The 18,668-nt window shown below is 39.0% G+C and overlaps 1 long non-coding RNA gene across 1 annotated transcript; it reads left to right on the forward strand.

Moving 5' to 3' along the window:
* The first annotated feature begins 619 nt into the window (after nt 1–619).
* LOC132710639 (uncharacterized) lies at nt 620–12,651 on the forward strand. The gene is made up of 3 exons (XR_009621319.2): nt 620–737; nt 2,759–4,406; nt 12,378–12,651. It is a non-coding gene; the product is annotated as an uncharacterized LOC132710639 (long non-coding RNA).
* The last annotated feature ends 6,017 nt before the right edge of the window (nt 12,652–18,668 follow it).

The following is an 18,668-nucleotide window of genomic DNA, read 5'->3' on the forward strand; positions in this document are numbered from 1 at the left end:
TCATAGAAAACGCCATGGATTTTCTGCCTTTCCTCATTCACATTCTTCTGAGTTCACATTGTCACCATACATGAATATGAAATGTTTGTGGACCTTGATTTTTTTAAAAAATTCACAAGGTAGGATTGCAGAATTCAGTTTTGTGTGGAATTAGTATGATTAATTGCATGCCCTTTAAATATTTGAGACTCCAGTTCCCATAATTCTCTGTCCTCAGCTGGAAGTGATGAAATGTTTAGAGTCCCAAACAATTGGAGTATGTCACATTGCTTATTCTTGTGCACAAAGTGCTTAGTATCATGTATTTCTAAATAATAAAGGTACCATGGATTTCTAATAGGCAAACTCAAGGAAGTTTTCCTCGTCCCTGATCCTAACTTTGAAATCAAGAAACACTCTGTCTAAACCTCATCGCTGAGTTGATGAGGCTCTAAATGGCTTTTCTCTGCCCTATGTTTAACATGAGTATGTCATTATATTTCTGCCCAAATTCTCAATTTTATAACTCTAGTACCTTCTACTGTCAAGGGCCTGCTGATAGACAATCACTTTAAAGCATCTTTTGTTCTGATTTCTTGGGTGATGTTGTCCTTATTTTTAATTCTTTTCACTTCTTCCAGATGTTAATTATTGCTGCCCTTCCTTGCAAGTCAAGAAAACAAACCCAGAATAACTGAGATATAACCAAGGACGTATAACCAAGATAATTCTGCTCAGACAAGATATTCCTTTATGTGGTAGGTGGCAAAAATGGGGCTTGTGTAGCAGTGGTGGGTTTCAAAAAATGTTACTACCGGTTCAGTGGGTGTGGCTTGGTGGGTATGGTATGGCTTGGTGGGCGTGGCAGGGGAAGGGAGGGAAAATCCCCACTTCCTCCCAATCAGCTGGGAGTTGGGAGGCAGAGAATAGATGGGGGCGGGGCCAGTCAGAATTTTTACTACCAGTTCTCTGAACTACTCAAAATTTCTGCTACTGGTTCTCCAGAACTGGTCAGAACCTGCTGAAACCCACCTCTGTTGTGTAGGGGCTGCCAATCTGATGTTACAATCACATCAGATTAGGAGAACTGTGGGTTAAAGAAGGACACCCTTTAAAAAATACCATAAATACTCATTTTATTCTCAAAAAGGACATATTATCCTTTTCCAATTAATCTTCCTTAATCAAATTAAATTTTTTAAACCTGATTTTCTTCAATTGTGTAAACATGAATAACAAGTAAATAAGCAAGAAAGCATGGCCCTGCAGCCTTGCATGGGGGAGCACGGAGGACCACGCAACTGTGGGGCTGGCTGGCCCCATGAGAGTCCCCCCCCCACCTGAATTAATTAATGCTAAATGGTCATCTTGGAATTTTGTATATTTTTGAAATTTTACAATGTCATAATCTTATTTTTTTAAAAAAATATTATTCTTAAATTACTTTTGATGTTAGTTTTATACATTGTTTATATGTTGATTATATTGTATGTCAGCCTCTCTCTAAAGGAGGTGGGCAGTTTAGAAATATGACTATAGAGAATATAGATCTATAATGGTGAACTTATGGCACGCGTGTCCGAAGTAGCACGTGGAGCCATGTCGCTTGGCACATGTGGCATCGCCCATTTTCTGGGTTTCCTCTTCCGGGTTTCTGGTGCACATGTGCACACAACGATCAGCTGGCCTTTGCACGTGAAGTGCTCCCTTTTCGGCACTTGGTGCCGTGCGTATGCACGCACGCTCCCTTTTCACCATCACTGCCAAAAAGGGTTCGCCATCACTATGGAAAGGGGATATATATTTAGATCAGGGGAGGGAGAGAGGGAGGGAGAGAGGGAGGGAGGAAGGAAGTCCTGATTAAGCCTATTACAATTTTCTGTCAAAGCAGCCTCTCTCCAGCTATGGGTTAATTTTAAAAGTCACTTTTAACCTTTTTTAACCCTTTTAATAGTGACATCAACACCACTTACACCTTCTTTCTATTTCTTTGTTTTCAATAGCACATTGTATTTTTCTCAATTTATATAAGATGAAATACCTTCCCAACTCAGAAATAATTATTTGGGGGAGCGGTGGAGTGGATGTGGTCTTCCTTATGGATATATATGGTGACATTTCAATAGATTAATTTAAAGAATCCATACAATCTATTTATCACTTTATTATTACAAATGCAACTCTTGCTGCATTATAATATTCATTATTTTCCATGAATATTTTTATGGATAATATCTCCATGAATTCTGCAGATTTTTTTTTTAAAAAAAACATACTACAGTTTAAACTTATTAAAAAAAAAACAATAATGAAAAAAGATAGACCTTTAAGGATTTTGTAACTTGTTTGCTCATAAGTACTCTAGGTCCGGTTGTGTTCCGTAGAGTATTTTTTTCCTCCGATAAACAGGTATACTGTCACACCAAAATGTATTTTTGAACTATTTTTATCAGTAGTGGGTAAGAATAACACACGGCTATTAGCAGTATGAAAACAAACATCAAATACAATACCACATTCTTTGTTGGAGAAAAAAGCCTTTTGGGTGCATTTATTATCATTTTCAGTAGCATAAAAATAAACCCATCATATGCTAATTAAGTACACTTCACCAGGGTTAATCTATTTTAAGCATACTTTTCTGTCTGAGAGGTTAAAATAATGGATGTGAAAGAGATTGTAAAAAAAATTGTTCAGAAAAAATAAGTACTATACTGAATACTAAGAAATAATTTCTAGTTGTGTAAATAAAATAATCTTTCCTTTCATCCATTTCCAGGCTCAACCTCAAATGATTAGCACATTTAATTGCTACATTTTGGCTATTTATGCTGGAACAGATGTTTTCCTCTCCATATTGGCTGTCTTAAGGTATGACAAGAAATGCCTGCAGCTACACCTTTCAGAAGGATCCATCATCTATTTGTGTAAATCTTTCCACAAGCCCCTAAGAATTTCGGGTCTCCAATGCAATTTTAAGAAAATCAGATCTCTTTCCTTGCTCAATATTAGAAATATCTTTCAAAAGCACCATCTTGCTAGTCAGTAGCGCCTTGATATGGAAAGGATTATATCTGTCAAATCGGAATTTGTTCAGAGAAGAAAAAGCTACGACACTCTTGGCCTTCATTAACTAATTTTCACAATCAAACACCCAAGCTACTGTATACATACATATCTTGATGAGGAATCAGTCTGCAGAGCTTTCTGAATGTCTTTGGTCATTGGGCAACTGTGTATTTATGGAAAAGAAAAAAATAATGAAGGGAAAAATTCATAGGAAGCATGAGGTGAAATGTTAGGTGCCTGGAGTCATGAGAGATTATGGTGGTACATAAAACTAATAAATTAATAAATATCAAGGACAAGGAGCAAGGAGATATGATTACTATGATTTATTCTGAGTGAGAGATTTGGCTAAACCTCATAATAATAATCACTCAGCGATAATGTTGGTTACTTACATTCTGTTAAACATACTTTCCCTCCTTTATTATTTCACTTTGAATGGTTTGAGCCTAGTAAATGGAATTACTTGATTTTGCCTCCTGTTTTCAGTTCATGGGAACTTGGGGTGGTATTGTTGAGGAGTCACTATTGCTATTGGACAGATACTCTCATTACATAGATATTCTGCCAGATAATTCTGGATTTAATCCCATATTTCTGATCTTGCTTACCAGTACAGACAGTAATTCCTAGCATTAGATTTTTGCCCATTTCCCTTTACGACACTATATATAGTATACTATGGGAGTGTTTCTTAATTCGGAGAGATGAGACGCATAATACCATGTGATGGCCAAGGAATCCTAGGTTTTCCTCCTAGGTTTTCCTATCTTTAGAATCAGGGATAAAAAGTATGTAGACTTGGCCAGCCATAGTGACTGTCTGGGTGTTAATCCTGTAAAACCGGGACAGACATTATGTTAGTGTGTTGATGTACATAGACATAGATATAAAATCAAGTCAAACTTTATTACAGGTCACTAACCCAGATTTCATTTAAAAAAGAGAAAGAAAAACACCAGCATGTAATCCAAACTGCAGTATGATATACATGACAAAAGTATTTGTAGACATGCATAGCCTACTTTGCTGCCAACAAGTTCTGCGGGCTACAAATGTAAACTCTGCAGCTACAACAATTATCTTGGGATTTTTATGTGCCAGAAGAAGCTGCCCATAGAATTCCTCTGTCTAAGCTGGAAATGGACCGAGAAGAAGTGTTAGCAACACACAGTGGATGTTTCAGTAATACAGGTGCTGGAAGAAATATCCAGTTCCAGTTCCAAGCTAGGAGAAAGGCACTGGAAATAAAATGGAGGCTGGAGGCTGATTGAAAAGAAAGGTTCCCTTTATTGATGAAGCAGAACCACCAATCACATGTGATTCAGGGGCAGTTGACAAAATGGAGTTTAGAGTAGGTGAGTTTTTATACCTTCTGGATTCCTATGGAGTCATGTAGAGGTCATGGCTGGCTCTATAGGCAAAAGAGGAAATGCAAATCCTATGTGTTTGTCTGAGCTACTTTTGTCAACCTGGCTTGATTGTGTTGCTTATTGTGTTGCCTATCTGAAGTTTCTGCCTGACCCAGTCTTTCTGAATGGATTACCAAATCCATGGTAAAGCTGGCCTCCTCAGTTTCTCCTTGGGAAGGGAAACAGTGGCTGGTTTCTTCCTCCCTTAAGATTTTTTTCATTTCTCCTTTAAGGGAAATATAATATTCTACCTCTTTTAATATTTCCCAAAAAATTTCATTCTTCTGGGGGGATAGGGTTAGGGAGGCTTCCCACACAGGTGGTCTTTGCTTAATGACCAGTTGTTCAGTGACCATTTGAATATACAATGGTGCTGAATTATTTACATTTACATTCATTATAGTTGATTGCTGTTTGTGACCTTTGCTGGCTTCCTACAAGCAAAGTCATTGGGGGAGCTGGCAGGAGGTTACAAATGGCAACCATGTGATATCTTTGCTTAATGATCTGAGCTGATTTGCTTAATGTTGGTGTTAGAAAAAATTTATTTCTCTATAGCTGTGCCTATAAATGGCTTTTGGAATGGACAGATACATAAGCCAATCAGAGGGCAGCTAATATGTTTGAATCTTACGGGCCCTCCCCTAACTGTCACAGTTAGCAGTATAAAAGGAGATTCTTAACAGAAACCCTCGCTCTTCAATTCACTTTTCAGTTTACTCTTCAGTTTACTCTTCTGTCTAGTATTGTATTGTCTTTTAGGATATTCCGTTAGATAACTATGAGCAGTTTGGAAGTCCGTTAGAAGAGCAGTTCTGTGGTATATAATAATATTTCTTCTAAGGAAGAATAGTCATAGATAACATAGCTTAGAGAGAATAGATAGATAGATAGATAGATAGATAGATAGATAGATAGATAACAGTATAATTTATCATAGTAACTAAGTGCTGTTTATTAATTGAATAGATAGTTATGTTTTTATTATGTAAATAAAAACATTTACCCTTAACTGCTTCAGAGGCTCATTTTGTTTAAGTAGAATTTCATAGAGATAAAGGTTCACGGTTCATTGATTTATTAACCTCCACAACAGATGGCAATGGAATTTACATTGCTTACTTGCAGAAATTCCAGTCCCAATGACCATTGTTTTTTTTTTTTTTAAATACTTTATTGAATTTTCCAATTTTTAAAAAGACAATGTACAATCACAATCTTGATCCGAGGTGCAATGTTTACACATTTCATAGATCAAACATTAAATGAATTCCATCCATAGCTATACAATATGCAGTTCTATACAATTCTCTACATTTCTATACAATTAAGTCCATTTCGGGTGTCTAACAAATCGTAGCCTATTATCATATTTTTATCCTATTCTTTAACCAGTTATACCAAATTCCCCATACTTCGTAGTACTTAAAATTCTCTTCATTTTTTAGCTCGCTCGTCAATTTGGCCATCTCTGCGCACTCTAGAATTTTATTTATTAATGTTTCTTCAGAGGGGGTAGAGTTGGATTTCCAGAGTTTCGCAAAGGCTAATCTAGCCGCAGTAATAATTTGAATTGCCAGTTGGGTTTTATTGTTGTCGAGGCCATCTTCAATCATACCTAAGAGGAAGGATTCCGGGGCCAGGGCTATCTCTTGTCCCATTATTTCCGAGAGCCAGAGTCGAATCTTTAACCAAAACTTTTTGGTCTCAGGGCAAGTCCACCACAGATGGTAAAAGGTGCCGACCGTCTTTCCACATTTCCAACATAAAGCAGAGGAATTTGGAAATATTTTGGCCAGCCTGTCCGGGGCTAGGTACCACCTATGCAGCATTTTGTAGTGATTTTCCCTGAATGTTACCGATTTCGTTATTTTGAGATTTCTGTTCCAAGCTATCTCCCAGTCATTGAAATTAAGGCCATATCCTAAATTTTTCTCCCAAATGCTTAGCTGATTTTTAGCTATCTTCTCGGCTCTATCCTCATCTAATATAAAGTTATAGATTTTCGATAGCATTTTCTTATCTGGTCCCCAAATAATTTTGTCAAAATATCCATCTTTCATTTCAATACCACATTTATCTCTATCTTCTTGAAATCTAGACTTAATCTGAAGATATTTCCACCAATCCAGAATAAACCCCTGGTCCCTCAGTACTTCCAAGGGTTTGAGCTTCCCTTCTTCATCCAAGATATCCTTATATGTGCCCATTTTATAGTTCTCTCTTCTATTTGGGGCCACTAGAGCATCCATAATCGACAACCAGCTAGGAACCTTGGTATATATCTTCTGTCTAATTTCCAGCCACGTACGAATCAATGTCTCTCTAATTTTATGTTTATGGAAATGAGTTTTCTTCCTATCCTTTATATCCCAGAGGTAAGCGTGCCATCCTTCAAGGAGATCGTGTCCTTCTAGTGTTAAGATTCTACCTTCTTGTAATTTGATCCACTCCTTTATCCAAATTATTTTTGCCGCCTTTTGATATAATTCCCAGTCAGGGAGCCCGAACCCTCCCAAATTTCTTTTCCCTTGAAGTGTCTTGAGAGAAATCCTCGATTTCTTACCCTCCCACAGAAAATTCCTGATATGTTTATTCAGATCCAAAAAAAAATTTTTATCTAGTGATATCGGTATATTTTGAAATAGAAATAGAAATTTCGGTAAAATATTCATTTTGATCGCCGCAATTTTACCAGTCAGGGACAATTTAAGCCTCCTCCACCTATCAAGATCTTGATTAGTTTTCTGCAATAACGGGATATAGTTATCATCTTTTAATGAAGAGAGTCTCGCCGTAATCCATATTCCCAGATATTTTATCTTCTTAACTACCTGGAGGCCTAATAAATCTTCTAATTCTTTCGTTTGTAGGTTTGTCATATTTTTCACAATTATTTTGGTTTTGTTCTTATTAAGTTTAAAGCCCGCGACTTCTCCATAATTCTGAACTTCCTGCATTAATTTTAAGCTGGTATCTAATGGGTCTTCTATTATGAAGGCAACGTCGTCCGCAAAAGCCTGTGTTTTAAATATTTCCTTCCTAATCTTCAAACCTTTGATATTTTCATTAGTTCTAATCCTTCTAAGTAAGACCTCTAATGCTAGAATGTAAAGTAAGGGGGATAGGGGACATCCCTGCCTAACTCCTCTTTGGATCTGAAATGTCTGGGTTCTGCCTCCGTTAACTAATATATTTGCCCTCTGATTTTGGTAAATATTCTCTATCATCCTCCTAAAGTTAGTCCCGAATCCCATTAGATCTATTTGGTTTATCATGAAGGTCCAATTCAGGTTGTCGAATGCCTTTTGGGCATCGACAAACATTAAAGCCATCTGTTTTCCAGGGTGTTGTTCATAATATTCAAAAGTATTTAGGACTGTTCTCAGATTGTCTCTAATCTGTCTCCCTGGGAGAAAACCATTTTGATCCTTATGTATCCATCGGTTTAAAATTTTCTTGAATCTCTCCGCTATTATAGTCATAAATAATTTGTAATCTGCGTTAAGCAGTGAGATAGGTCTATAGTTGGAGATCTGCTTCAGGTCGGCACCTTCTTTCAGAATGATTGTCAGGTACGCTTCCCTCCAGGAGTCTGGGATTGTTATACCAGCAATAACATCATTTAAAATTTCTAACAATTCCAATTTCAGAGCATCATCAAATTTTTGATATAATTCTCCGGGGAGACCATCAGGGCCTGGGGTTTTGTTCTTCTTTATTTTGGATAAGGCGGTTCTTAACTCCCCTATGGTGATCTTTTCATTTAACATTTCCTTTTCTTCTTCCGGAATTTGAGGGAGGTTGGCTTCCAACAAATACTGTTCTACCTTGTTTAACTCAATTCCTTCATTTTTGTAAAGACATTCATAAAATTTTCTTATGCTTTCTAATTTGTCTTCTTCCTTCGTCAACAGGATGCCCTGTGGGTCTTCTAAAGCTAGTATTTGGTTTTTTTCCTTCTCTTTTTTTAATTTATATGCGAGCCATCTCCCCGACTTGTTAGCGTTCTCGAAACAATAATGCTTAGATCTTCTTATTTTTTGAGCTATCTCCTCCTGGTCCAATAGATTCAGTCTATGTCTCATCATCAACCACTGTTGTTTCGTCGCCTCATCTCCCGGTCGTTGCTGTAATTCAGCCTCAGTTTGTAATAGTTTTTGAGTAAGTTCTTCTCTACTCTTTCTTTTTTCCTTATTTTTAAAGGCAGTATATGAGATGGCTACTCCTCTGACATAGGCCTTCATAGTGTCCCACACAATTTCTTTGGCTGTCCCTCGATTTCCATTTTCTAAGAAGAAGCGTTTGATTTCTTCATTCAATTTGAGTGTGAACTCTTTTTCATTTAGGAGATTGGTCCTTAAGCTCCATCTCTGTTGTATTTTCTTCGTATCATGAGACCATCTAATTTCGAGGAGCTTATGATCTGTCCAAGTATTGATGTCCATGTTAACTTTCTTAATTTCTAATGCCAATTTTCTAGTAACCCAAACCATATCGATTCTGGACCAGGAGTTCTGTGGGATGGAGTAAAATGTATATTGTCTGTCCTGGGGGTGTAAGGTACGCCACATGTCAATTAAATTTATCTCATCCACCAAATCAAAAAAAAACTTTGGTAAGGGAGATCTTTTATTCTTTTTGGTTATATCGCACTTATAATCAAGCTTTGGATCTACAATTCCATTAAAGTCCCCTAGCATACATATTTCAAGATGTGCCCAATTTGCCAACTGTTCCTGCAGTTTCCTATAGAATTTCCCTTGTTTTTTATTCGGTGCATAAACCCCTACTAATAGCAGTCTAGAGTTACCTCTCATTATTTCAACTATGAGTATTCTCCCTTTTTCATCTTTATATTTACATTCTGCCATTATTCCTTTCTTAACATAGATAGCAACCCCCCTTTTCCTTTTCTCAGCTAGTGAGGAAAATACTTTACCAAATTTACAGTAATTTAAATATTCAGCTTCATCTTTTTTTATATGGACCTCTTGGATGCAGATAATATCGGGATTTTGTTTCACCAATTTCGACAATATTATCCTTCTTTTTTTGTAATCGTTTAATCCATTCACATTTACCGATATGATCTTGGTATCGTTCATTCCTGAAATTAGTTTCTAGTCTCTTGTTCTTATTTACCTTTTAAAGTTACTGCTCTCACTGGTCTTGATTTTTTCCCTCTTTCCTCAGTATCCTCCTTTTTCTTCTCCTCTTCTATGTCTTCCCTAGTAATTTGCTCTTGGGATATCTCTTCTTCCGTATTTACTATCTCGTTATCCTCCTTACTGGTTTGTTCCTCCTCTCCTCCCCTTAGTTGTTCTAAAAAGTCTTGGGCATCACTTAGACAATCAATTCTTATTTTCCTCCCTTGCCAGGAAATTTGCAGTCCTTCTGGCAAAAGCCACCTAAAAATTATATTTCTCCTGTTTAGATGATTTGTCAAAAACCTATAGTTTCTCCTCCTTTCCCTCACTCTTCTCGGAATTTGTTTCAGAATATTAATTTCTTTTCCCCCATAGGTAATTTTTTCCTCCCGAGCTATGTTATACAGGATATCCCTAACTTTTTTTCTAGCAAAGCGCACATGGACCTCTCTGGGGAGTCTGTTTCTTCTTACGTAATTTGTCTGGACCCTGTACACCTCATCAATCTCACGAATTATTTCCTGCTTGTCTTGCTGCAGAGTTTCTGCAATCAACTCCGCTATCTTGTCACCTAAATCCTCATCTTTATCTTCCAGGATGTTCTGGAAACGCAAGAAAAACGAGGCCTTGTCCATCTCAAGTTGGATCAGCGCGTCTTCCGTTTCTTTGTTTTGTGCCGACAAAGTTTGGTCTACTGTGTCCAGTTTTTTCTCGTTTTTTTCAATTCTTTGTTCTGCTTTAAAATTCTATTTTCGTTACTAGCAATAGCAGTTTGAATCTCATTCATTTTAAAATCAAGAGCATGGATGTCTGATTTTAATTCGGAGTGACTATTCAAAAGTTTTTCTTGCATCGCAAGCATTGTTTCTTGGATTGACTGGAGGGATGTTTGTACCGTTTGCAGTGTAGGAGTTATAGGGGGTTTGTCTAGTTTCTGGAGACCTTCTACTGATTTCTGGGTGGCTGGGGAAGACATCGCTAGGGTAGGTATAGATGTTGCTTTTTTAGCAGTTTTTGCAATTGTGGAGGTCAGACTTGCCATTTCTTTCAGAACCAATTTTTGATCTCTTATTATCTCCTCTATCTTTCTCCAAATTCTCATCCAGTGGCACTTGCCACGTTTTCTCTGAGGAGCTTTCTTAGACCTTTATTTCGCTCCTTTATTGGTCCTCTCTACACTCTCAATAAGTTCCAGTTAATACTAGTTTCTAAATTTCCAAAATACTGTAGCGGGCTACTATAAAGTTTCCAGCAATTAGCAATCACTAATTATATAATTATATAGTTCTCCTCCAAATAGGTAGACAAAATATCGATACAAATCAATTAATCACTTAATAAAATCTAAATTCAATCTTAGAAAAGGGTAAGTAATATATATAAATTGTTATAGGCTAGCAATACAAGTAATTATTTTAAGTTAATAAATTCTAATTTCAGTTCCTAATGGGTAGTATTGATATAGATAAATACAGATAGATATTCTAAATTATATAAGTTGACCACAATAAGTTAATGAACTAATAAATTCTAAGTTCAGATCTTAATAAAGGTTGGATATAAATAGATATAATAGATATAAATAAGTATAAATAGGTATAAATAAATTACAATAAATATAAGTAGATATAAAATCCTGTATAATAATTTAATTAGTAAGATGCAAATCCAACCCTTTTTTCTCTTAGCTAGTAATAATTATAGAAATCTAAATTCTCATATATAATCAACCTTTTTTTTTTTTTGTATATATCTATAAAATGGCTTAAGAGATCTAATTAATATTAATTATAAAATTATAAAGTTAGAGAGGAAAACAGAGTTCACTTATTAATATCACATATACTCAAGAGAAAGATAGGAAAGATATAAACATATAAATATATGGGTATAAGTATATTGTTTTATAGTGTTTATAGTATTTACGGAATTTTAGAGTACAAATAGGAAATCTTCAATTTCCCACTTTGCTGGGCTCCAACCAAACTCGATGGTAATAGTCTCTGCCAGAGCGTCTTCTTGTTCAACCGCTGCTGTTCCACTCTTCCGATTCAATGGAAGCACTTCCTGTTTGCTAAAAGCCTCAAACAGCTAATCACTGTATTTCTTCTGCTTTCTTCCACTCAATCCCAGTACCAAAAGCCAGCCACACCAATAGTCTTTCCTTTTTCTTTTACTCTCTCACCACACCACACTCTCCAAAGCTCCTTGCAGACGCAATCCACTCTCCCCGTTTTTCGTCTGCTCTTCGGCTTGTCGGATCGCCGGGAGTACAAGCTGCTCCACCCTCTCCGTCTCTGCCTCTCGCCGCTCCGAGCACTCCTCTCCCGACACCACCGATCCCCTCTCTGCCGCACGATCGTAGGTATAGGGGAATAGGCTTGAATCTGTCACCGCACCTCCGATCTTCTTCTTAGCTTCCCGTCTTTGTTGGCTATTGCTGCTTCGCGCCCGCCATCAATGGCCGGCTCACCGCGTTGGTTAGGCAGAGCCGCCTGGTCCAGCGAGAGGTGATCGCACCCACTTCCCGCTTGCCTGGCTTCCTGTTTTGCCCGCAGGGCTCTCCGGGTCCTGCGTCCCCCGAGGGGATCCCCCAAAACGCGATGTTAAAAGGTGTTGAGGAGCAGCGAGCTCTCACTCAACACCCTGTCGCTGCAAATCACCAACCGGAAGTCCCCAATGACCATTGTTATATGAGAACTATTACTAACTATAGTAGAACAGGACATGATTCTGTAGATTCAGGGGCTCCATCTTAATCCTCCAGGGAAAGATTGAAGGCAAACGAGGTCCAGGTAGAAGAAGAACATCATGGCTTCAAAACCTAAGGGACTGGTTTGGACAAAACTTTTTCATACGGCTGTTGACAAAAATAGGATTGCCAACATAATCGCCAACATCCGATGATGGATATGTCACAAGAAGAAGAAGAAGAAGAAGAATTTTTGCAGGATCAAAGCCTTTCAGCATGAGGCATTTGGTGATATTTACCTTCCAATCATTACTGATGGTGAGATATTAAATCACAGTAGTGTAAAGGCTCTTCAAAGTTCGTTATTTGTAAGTTCGACCAGATATAGTACTAGTTAAAAATGAAATTTGCTTTTCTCCAACTGAGCTCCAAGTAACATCTCGGTACATGCTGTTTTTAATTCTTTGCCAAGACTTCTTCCTTTAAGAGCTACCATTGCCTGAGCTTGTCTCAAATACAACAGCGCCTCACTTGAGAACCCCAATTTCTGTAATCTGTCATTTCTTTGTTGTTTCTAAGAAGAGTAATAATGATCTGTCAGGATAAGAGCTACAGACCTTGAGGAGAAAATGGGCTGATATAGTTAGTTTCTGAGTTCATTTTAGGTTAAAGAAACAGTGTTTGATTATGAAAATCAGCTTGGCTACCTGAAACACAGAAGACAGTTTTCTGCCTGGAGGCTTCCAAACACGGAAAGTTCAGGAGTAAAATCCAACAGGTTCTGACAGGTTCTGGAGACCCGATAGCAGAAATTTTGAGTAGTTTGGAGAACTGGCAAATACCACCTCTGGCCCCAGAGTGGGGAGGGAATGGAGATTTTGGAGTATCTTTCCCCTGCCACACCCACCAAACTACGCCCACCAAGCCACACTACACCTACCAAGCCACGCCCACAGAGAATGGTAGTAAAAAAAAATGGATTTCACCACTGGGAAAGTTCTCTCAAAGGTGCATTTGCCACCACTTTCAATATTTCAGGAAAAATGCTAAAACTTCATCTTTTGTCAAGCTTTTAATTGATTTAACAAACTTAATTTTAAAATTGATTTTAACTGCATTGATTGTATACTCTCATTTTATTTTGTGAATGTATTTTTGTTCTATCTCAAAAATGCACATATGTCGTAGCCAGTAACATGTTCGATATTAGGAGTATGCATGAAATGGAAATTGCGTTTGAACCCCAAAATTTCAGAAGTTCTGCTGAAAGAGTGAATTATGCTTTGGCAAGATGGAAACCCAAAATATTTAAGGTAGGGTTTTGGCTGGAATAAAAACTAAAAAAGTGAGCATAGCAAGAGTGATACCCCTCATTGTTTCTTTTCATCTGATCAATATGGCATGTGCATATTGAGCTGTGATGGCACAGTGATTAGAATGCAGTACTGAAAACTACTTCTGCTGGCTGCACTTCAGCAGTTCAATTCTCACCGGCTCAAGGTTGACTCAGCCTTCCATCTTTCAAAGGTGGGTAAAATGAGGACCCAGATTGTTGGGGGCAATATGGTGACTCTGTGAACCTCTTAGAGTGGGCTGTGAAGCACTGTATATAAGTCTAAGTACTATTGCTATTGCATTGGTCCATCCACAGCAGTTCACCAAGCTTCCCTTGTCCTATTTCCCCTTAGTTGCTGTCACTTATGTCCTTCAAGTGTGGCACACAAGCTACTCACCCCCTGGATGCTCTCACTGCCAAATTTTCTCTACTTCTCCTTAGCCAGAGGCATATCCAACCAACAATAACCTTGTCATGTGTTTCAGCCTGGACAAGGACTATTGGAACATTTTGTTATCCCTACTTAGCATCTCTAAGTATAACTAAGTATAACTATCAGCTCTTTTATACCTTGAAGGAAATTCTACCTTGCAGTTTTGGACTGAAAAGGGGGCTTTCCTCTCCTCCTTAATACTGAATTATCGTAGTTGCCACTTTTAGATCAGTCATTTGATTACCTGTTAATATTAAAAAGGCCACAGAAAAAAAGGAAAGATTGGACCAGTGCTACTAATAGGGATAAATGGGCATGCCCCTCTTTCCTAGCTCTCTACCCTGATACCCCTCAAATATTCTTGTTTTTTAAAATATTTGGAGAAAGATTCAGGTGAGAAAAAAAAATCCAAATAAAATCCATTTGAATAATTCATCATATAATTGTTTCTATGCAATGCTCATGCATTTGTATTGCAAAAATATATATTTCTAAGAGCAGGATTTTACCTTTTGGACAGAAATTGCTTTTCAGGTTGTCTTAAGGACCCAAGAAAAGAAGAGTTTATTCGGAGCATGTTGCTAGGATACCTTAACATTTGGTATATTAATGTGTGTAGCATTTCATTATAGAAGAAATAATATAAGGTCTTGACTACAAGAGCACACAGAAGGTAGAGTAAATGAACCGTAGTTTTCCATTCTGATTGGCAAATTAAAAATCTGCATCTTCTCATGATGAAAATGTATAAAGTACGTTACGCATAGGAAATACACTGACACTTTAATTCACAGAGAACATGATGAAAATGACCCACTTGGTTTCTTACTAAAAAAAAGGGTGTTGTAGTTGTTGAAGTGTTGGACTGGGATTGGGGAAACCAAAATTCAAGGCCTGAACTTCAGCCAGAAGAGGAAAACAACAAGAATTAATGTGATCTGCTTGGAGAAGACGTTGAATAAGCCTTTGAACAAGCAATGAGAAGTCCACCTCTTAATTTGTCATCAGACTCAACTTGTATTGTCTCGGGAACAAGAGGGAAGAGTCTCTTCTGAAGATTTTAAAACCTGGACAAGCTCATGAAAGAGGATGTAGTCTTTAAAATAAGTACTCCCCAATTGGGTAGGATTTGTAATCCTTAACCAGAAGGACTGTACAAGGCTTTGATTTATGGTTTAAAATGACCTCATCACACTGAACCAAATCTTGAGAAAGGACCCTGACTGATCAGATCAGAACCATCACTTCTTTCATCCTTCGGTACTCTTTGGTTCAGATATAAGGGCATGAACAGAGCCTATTTTGCCCAAAGCAAAGAGCTGGTTGAGGTGGGCTGGTCTTGTATCAACACATCCGAAGATGGAATGTGTGCTTTAATACTTCAGAGACACGGTAAAGGGTTTTTTCCCCCCATTTATGTATTTAGCAAATTTATAGCACATCCTTTCCAGCGTCTATAGGTAATAAGGAAGCTGCATGCTTCTTTTTAACACTTTAGCAATATTACATCCTGCACCATCCCCAAAGCTCTCGAATACTTTCAAATACTTGGTACAATAGTCACAGCAGGATATAGATTACGAACATAAAATGCCAAAATTGCATGAAGTTCCGGTTGAGCTTTTGAATTCCAAAATATCACTCAGTTGATGTGGCCTGCCCCATTCCCCAAACTGCTATCTGGTGCGAGAAGAAAGCTCCTGTTGATATCAATTATAACTTTTCTAAATTTAATAACTTAAAGAGGGGTGTATTCAGTCCCAGTTCTCTCTCTCTCTCTCTCTCTCTCTCTCTCTCTCTCTCTCTCTCTCTCTCTCTCTCTCTCTCTCCTATCCAGCTAGAGAAAAGGGAGAAAAGATAATCGATGTAAAGCTTCCCATGATATAATGAGCCTAAGGCTTAGAATGTCTCTCAGTGAAGAATATAAGCAATCACTTATATATTAAAATTTTTAAAAAGAAAATAAGAGCCCCACTTAGGCCTATTTTTTTAATCTGGAATATTCAATATTTGAGTGCCATTACTGAAATGATGCTTTAAACCTACATTTAAAGATTTGCTTTATCTAAACCTGTAAACCTTTAATTCCTGTAGCAAACACCACATTGGTTTCCTTGTGAACTCCATAGGTCAAAGCATAGAATCAGCGCACATACAACGGGATATATGAAGACTCCATGAGTAAAGTTATTTATTTTCACAGGGCAAATGCCTACGGTATCCATTGTCATTCCAGCAGCAACAGCAGGAGTGTTGAACCCCTTAGATATCACATGTTAAATGAGGCTAGTCAAAAGAAGAATTAGAGCTCTTCCTTATCCCTCAACTCCTTAAACCAGGGAATGAACCTGGTTTAAGGAGTTGCTGCTGGGATTTCAGCCCATTCTTCAGTTTTGGCATGATGCTAGCCCTCACTTTATTTACTCCCATTACCTATGGCAGGGCTGTCAAACTCCCAGCCTGCGGGCCGGATGTGTCACACACCCAGTTTAGTGAAGAGAGGGAAAGTCCCAATACATTACGTGATGCCACCGTGATGACGTGAGTTTGACACCCCTGATAAATAGGGGATTGTCTCTCCCCATTGATGTCTGTAGGATCTGGCAGGAGAGACATACTCTGGGTCTTATCATCTACAGCAGAGGTGGGGAATGATGGCCCCTTTATGACTTGTGGACTTCAACTCCCAGAATTCCTGGTTGGCTCCAAATCCACAAGTCATAAAAGAGCCATTGTTCCCCGCCCCTGATCTACACATGGGTCTCCAACCTTTTGGCTTGCCACATTGTGTGAAGATGAATTGTCTTGGGACACATATAAATATGATATAGTTTTATAACATAAACTCACATAATAAGGTTAAAAGTTTACAATCTTGTGGGGCAGCATTACTAGCTGTCAAGGGCTGTATGCAGCTTGTGGGCTATGGGTTGGACTATAGGTGGGATTCAGCCTATTCGGTCTGGTTCAGGCAAGCCGGTTGCTCTGACAATCAGCTGAGAGTGAACCAGTTCTCTCCGACCATCAGCTGGGCCCACCCTCTGTGCTATACCTACCTTTATTTCATTCGTTTGAAGCCCGGCTGATTGGCACGGCAGAGCGGATTGCTGTGCCTCAGCTGTTTTTAGTGCTTTTAACACTGCTTGTAATGGTCTTTTGTAATGGACTGTGTGTGCGAAGCGCGCGCTAAGCGAACCGGTTGTTACACTGGTTGAATCCCACCACTGGTTAGACTCACCTGGTCTAGGGAATTCCAACTTTTGGGACCCAGAAGAGAGCCTTTTCTGCTGTAGCACCTGCTCTCTAGAACATCATTTCCCCCAAAGATCAGACTTGTCTTGATCCTACTAGCTTCAAACTGAAAATCTAGTTTGGCCATCAAGTCTGGAATTTTGGCAGTACAGGGGAATGCATTTTATGGTTAATTTAAATGTGGGACATTATGAATGTTTTCAGCAGCTTTTTCGCACTAATAATCGGGTTTTTAAAACCTTGGTTGTTTTATCTGTTTTCATTTTACTTTTAATTGTCAGCTGCCCAGAGTTGTGTATATGGGATGGGAAGCATTTATTATTTTCATTTATGATTACATTTATTAAATAAATATTTTCTCCAGATAGCAGTTACCATGATTCTTGATTGATGGTTTCTCTGATTCTTTATCCCTCACACCTGTGACTAGAAAGCAAGCACCAGTCACTGAGAGGGTATCTTGAAGGATGTGCACTTTCCATTCATGGACCTTTTATAGGAAGCATTCTTTATTAACTTCCCTTTCTATTTGATATTTTTCCATCAACAGATTAAAAGAAAAAAAAATCAGTGTTAACTATTTTCCCTTGTACTAAAGGAGAAACTGGCAGGACTCTGTTAGATCGGCGCAGGGAAAGCAAGACGCGACCAGCTCTGGTCCAGTTCAGCACTTTATTCAAGCACAGGAAAAAGACGAGCGGCTGGGCTGCCGGAGCTCCTTTTATACGCTCCGGCAGACTCAGCCGCCCACTGACAGTTATTTGAATCTCCCGCCGGAGGATTAGCCAATCCCCGGCGGGTGCCCATATAAGGACATAACACTCCTCCCCCCTTAGTCTGAAAAATGTCCATCACAGTTAATATACGTTACAAAGTCACGCAAGTAGGCGGGGCGCCTGCTTGCCCGAGATGACCTGCGCAGTTCAGTCTGAGCTTCGCCGCCGGCCTGTGCAGGCGAAGCTCCTGTCCTTCCCGGCTCCCCGGTGGGGGTGGCCGGGGCTCCGGCCGTCGAGTGTGCGGGATCCGTCCCAGCACCTCCGGCCGCAACATCTGGAAGTTCGTGCTGGAGTCGCTGGTCCTTCCCTCGCCTGGAGAATCTGGAACCTCGCGGCTGGACATCGTTGCTGTCCGGTGGGTGCCGTCCGGAACCCGGTAAGTTCATTGATGTCTCATTGGGCTCCCGCGGCTCCCGTCGCTGTCGCTGTCCCGTGTGGTCGACCTCGCCGGGGTGGTGTTCGTCTCCGCGGCTGGGTTGGAGCTGGTTGGCTTCGCAGGGTTGGTGCTGGCCGACCTCGCTGGGGTGGTGCTGTTCGACCTGGTCTGGGTGGTGTGCGCCTTCCTTGCT

Source organism: Pantherophis guttatus, chromosome 1 (assembly GCF_059756535.1).
Source record: "Pantherophis guttatus breed Tessera chromosome 1, ASM5975653v1, whole genome shotgun sequence".
NCBI lineage: Eukaryota > Metazoa > Chordata > Lepidosauria > Squamata > Colubridae > Pantherophis > Pantherophis guttatus.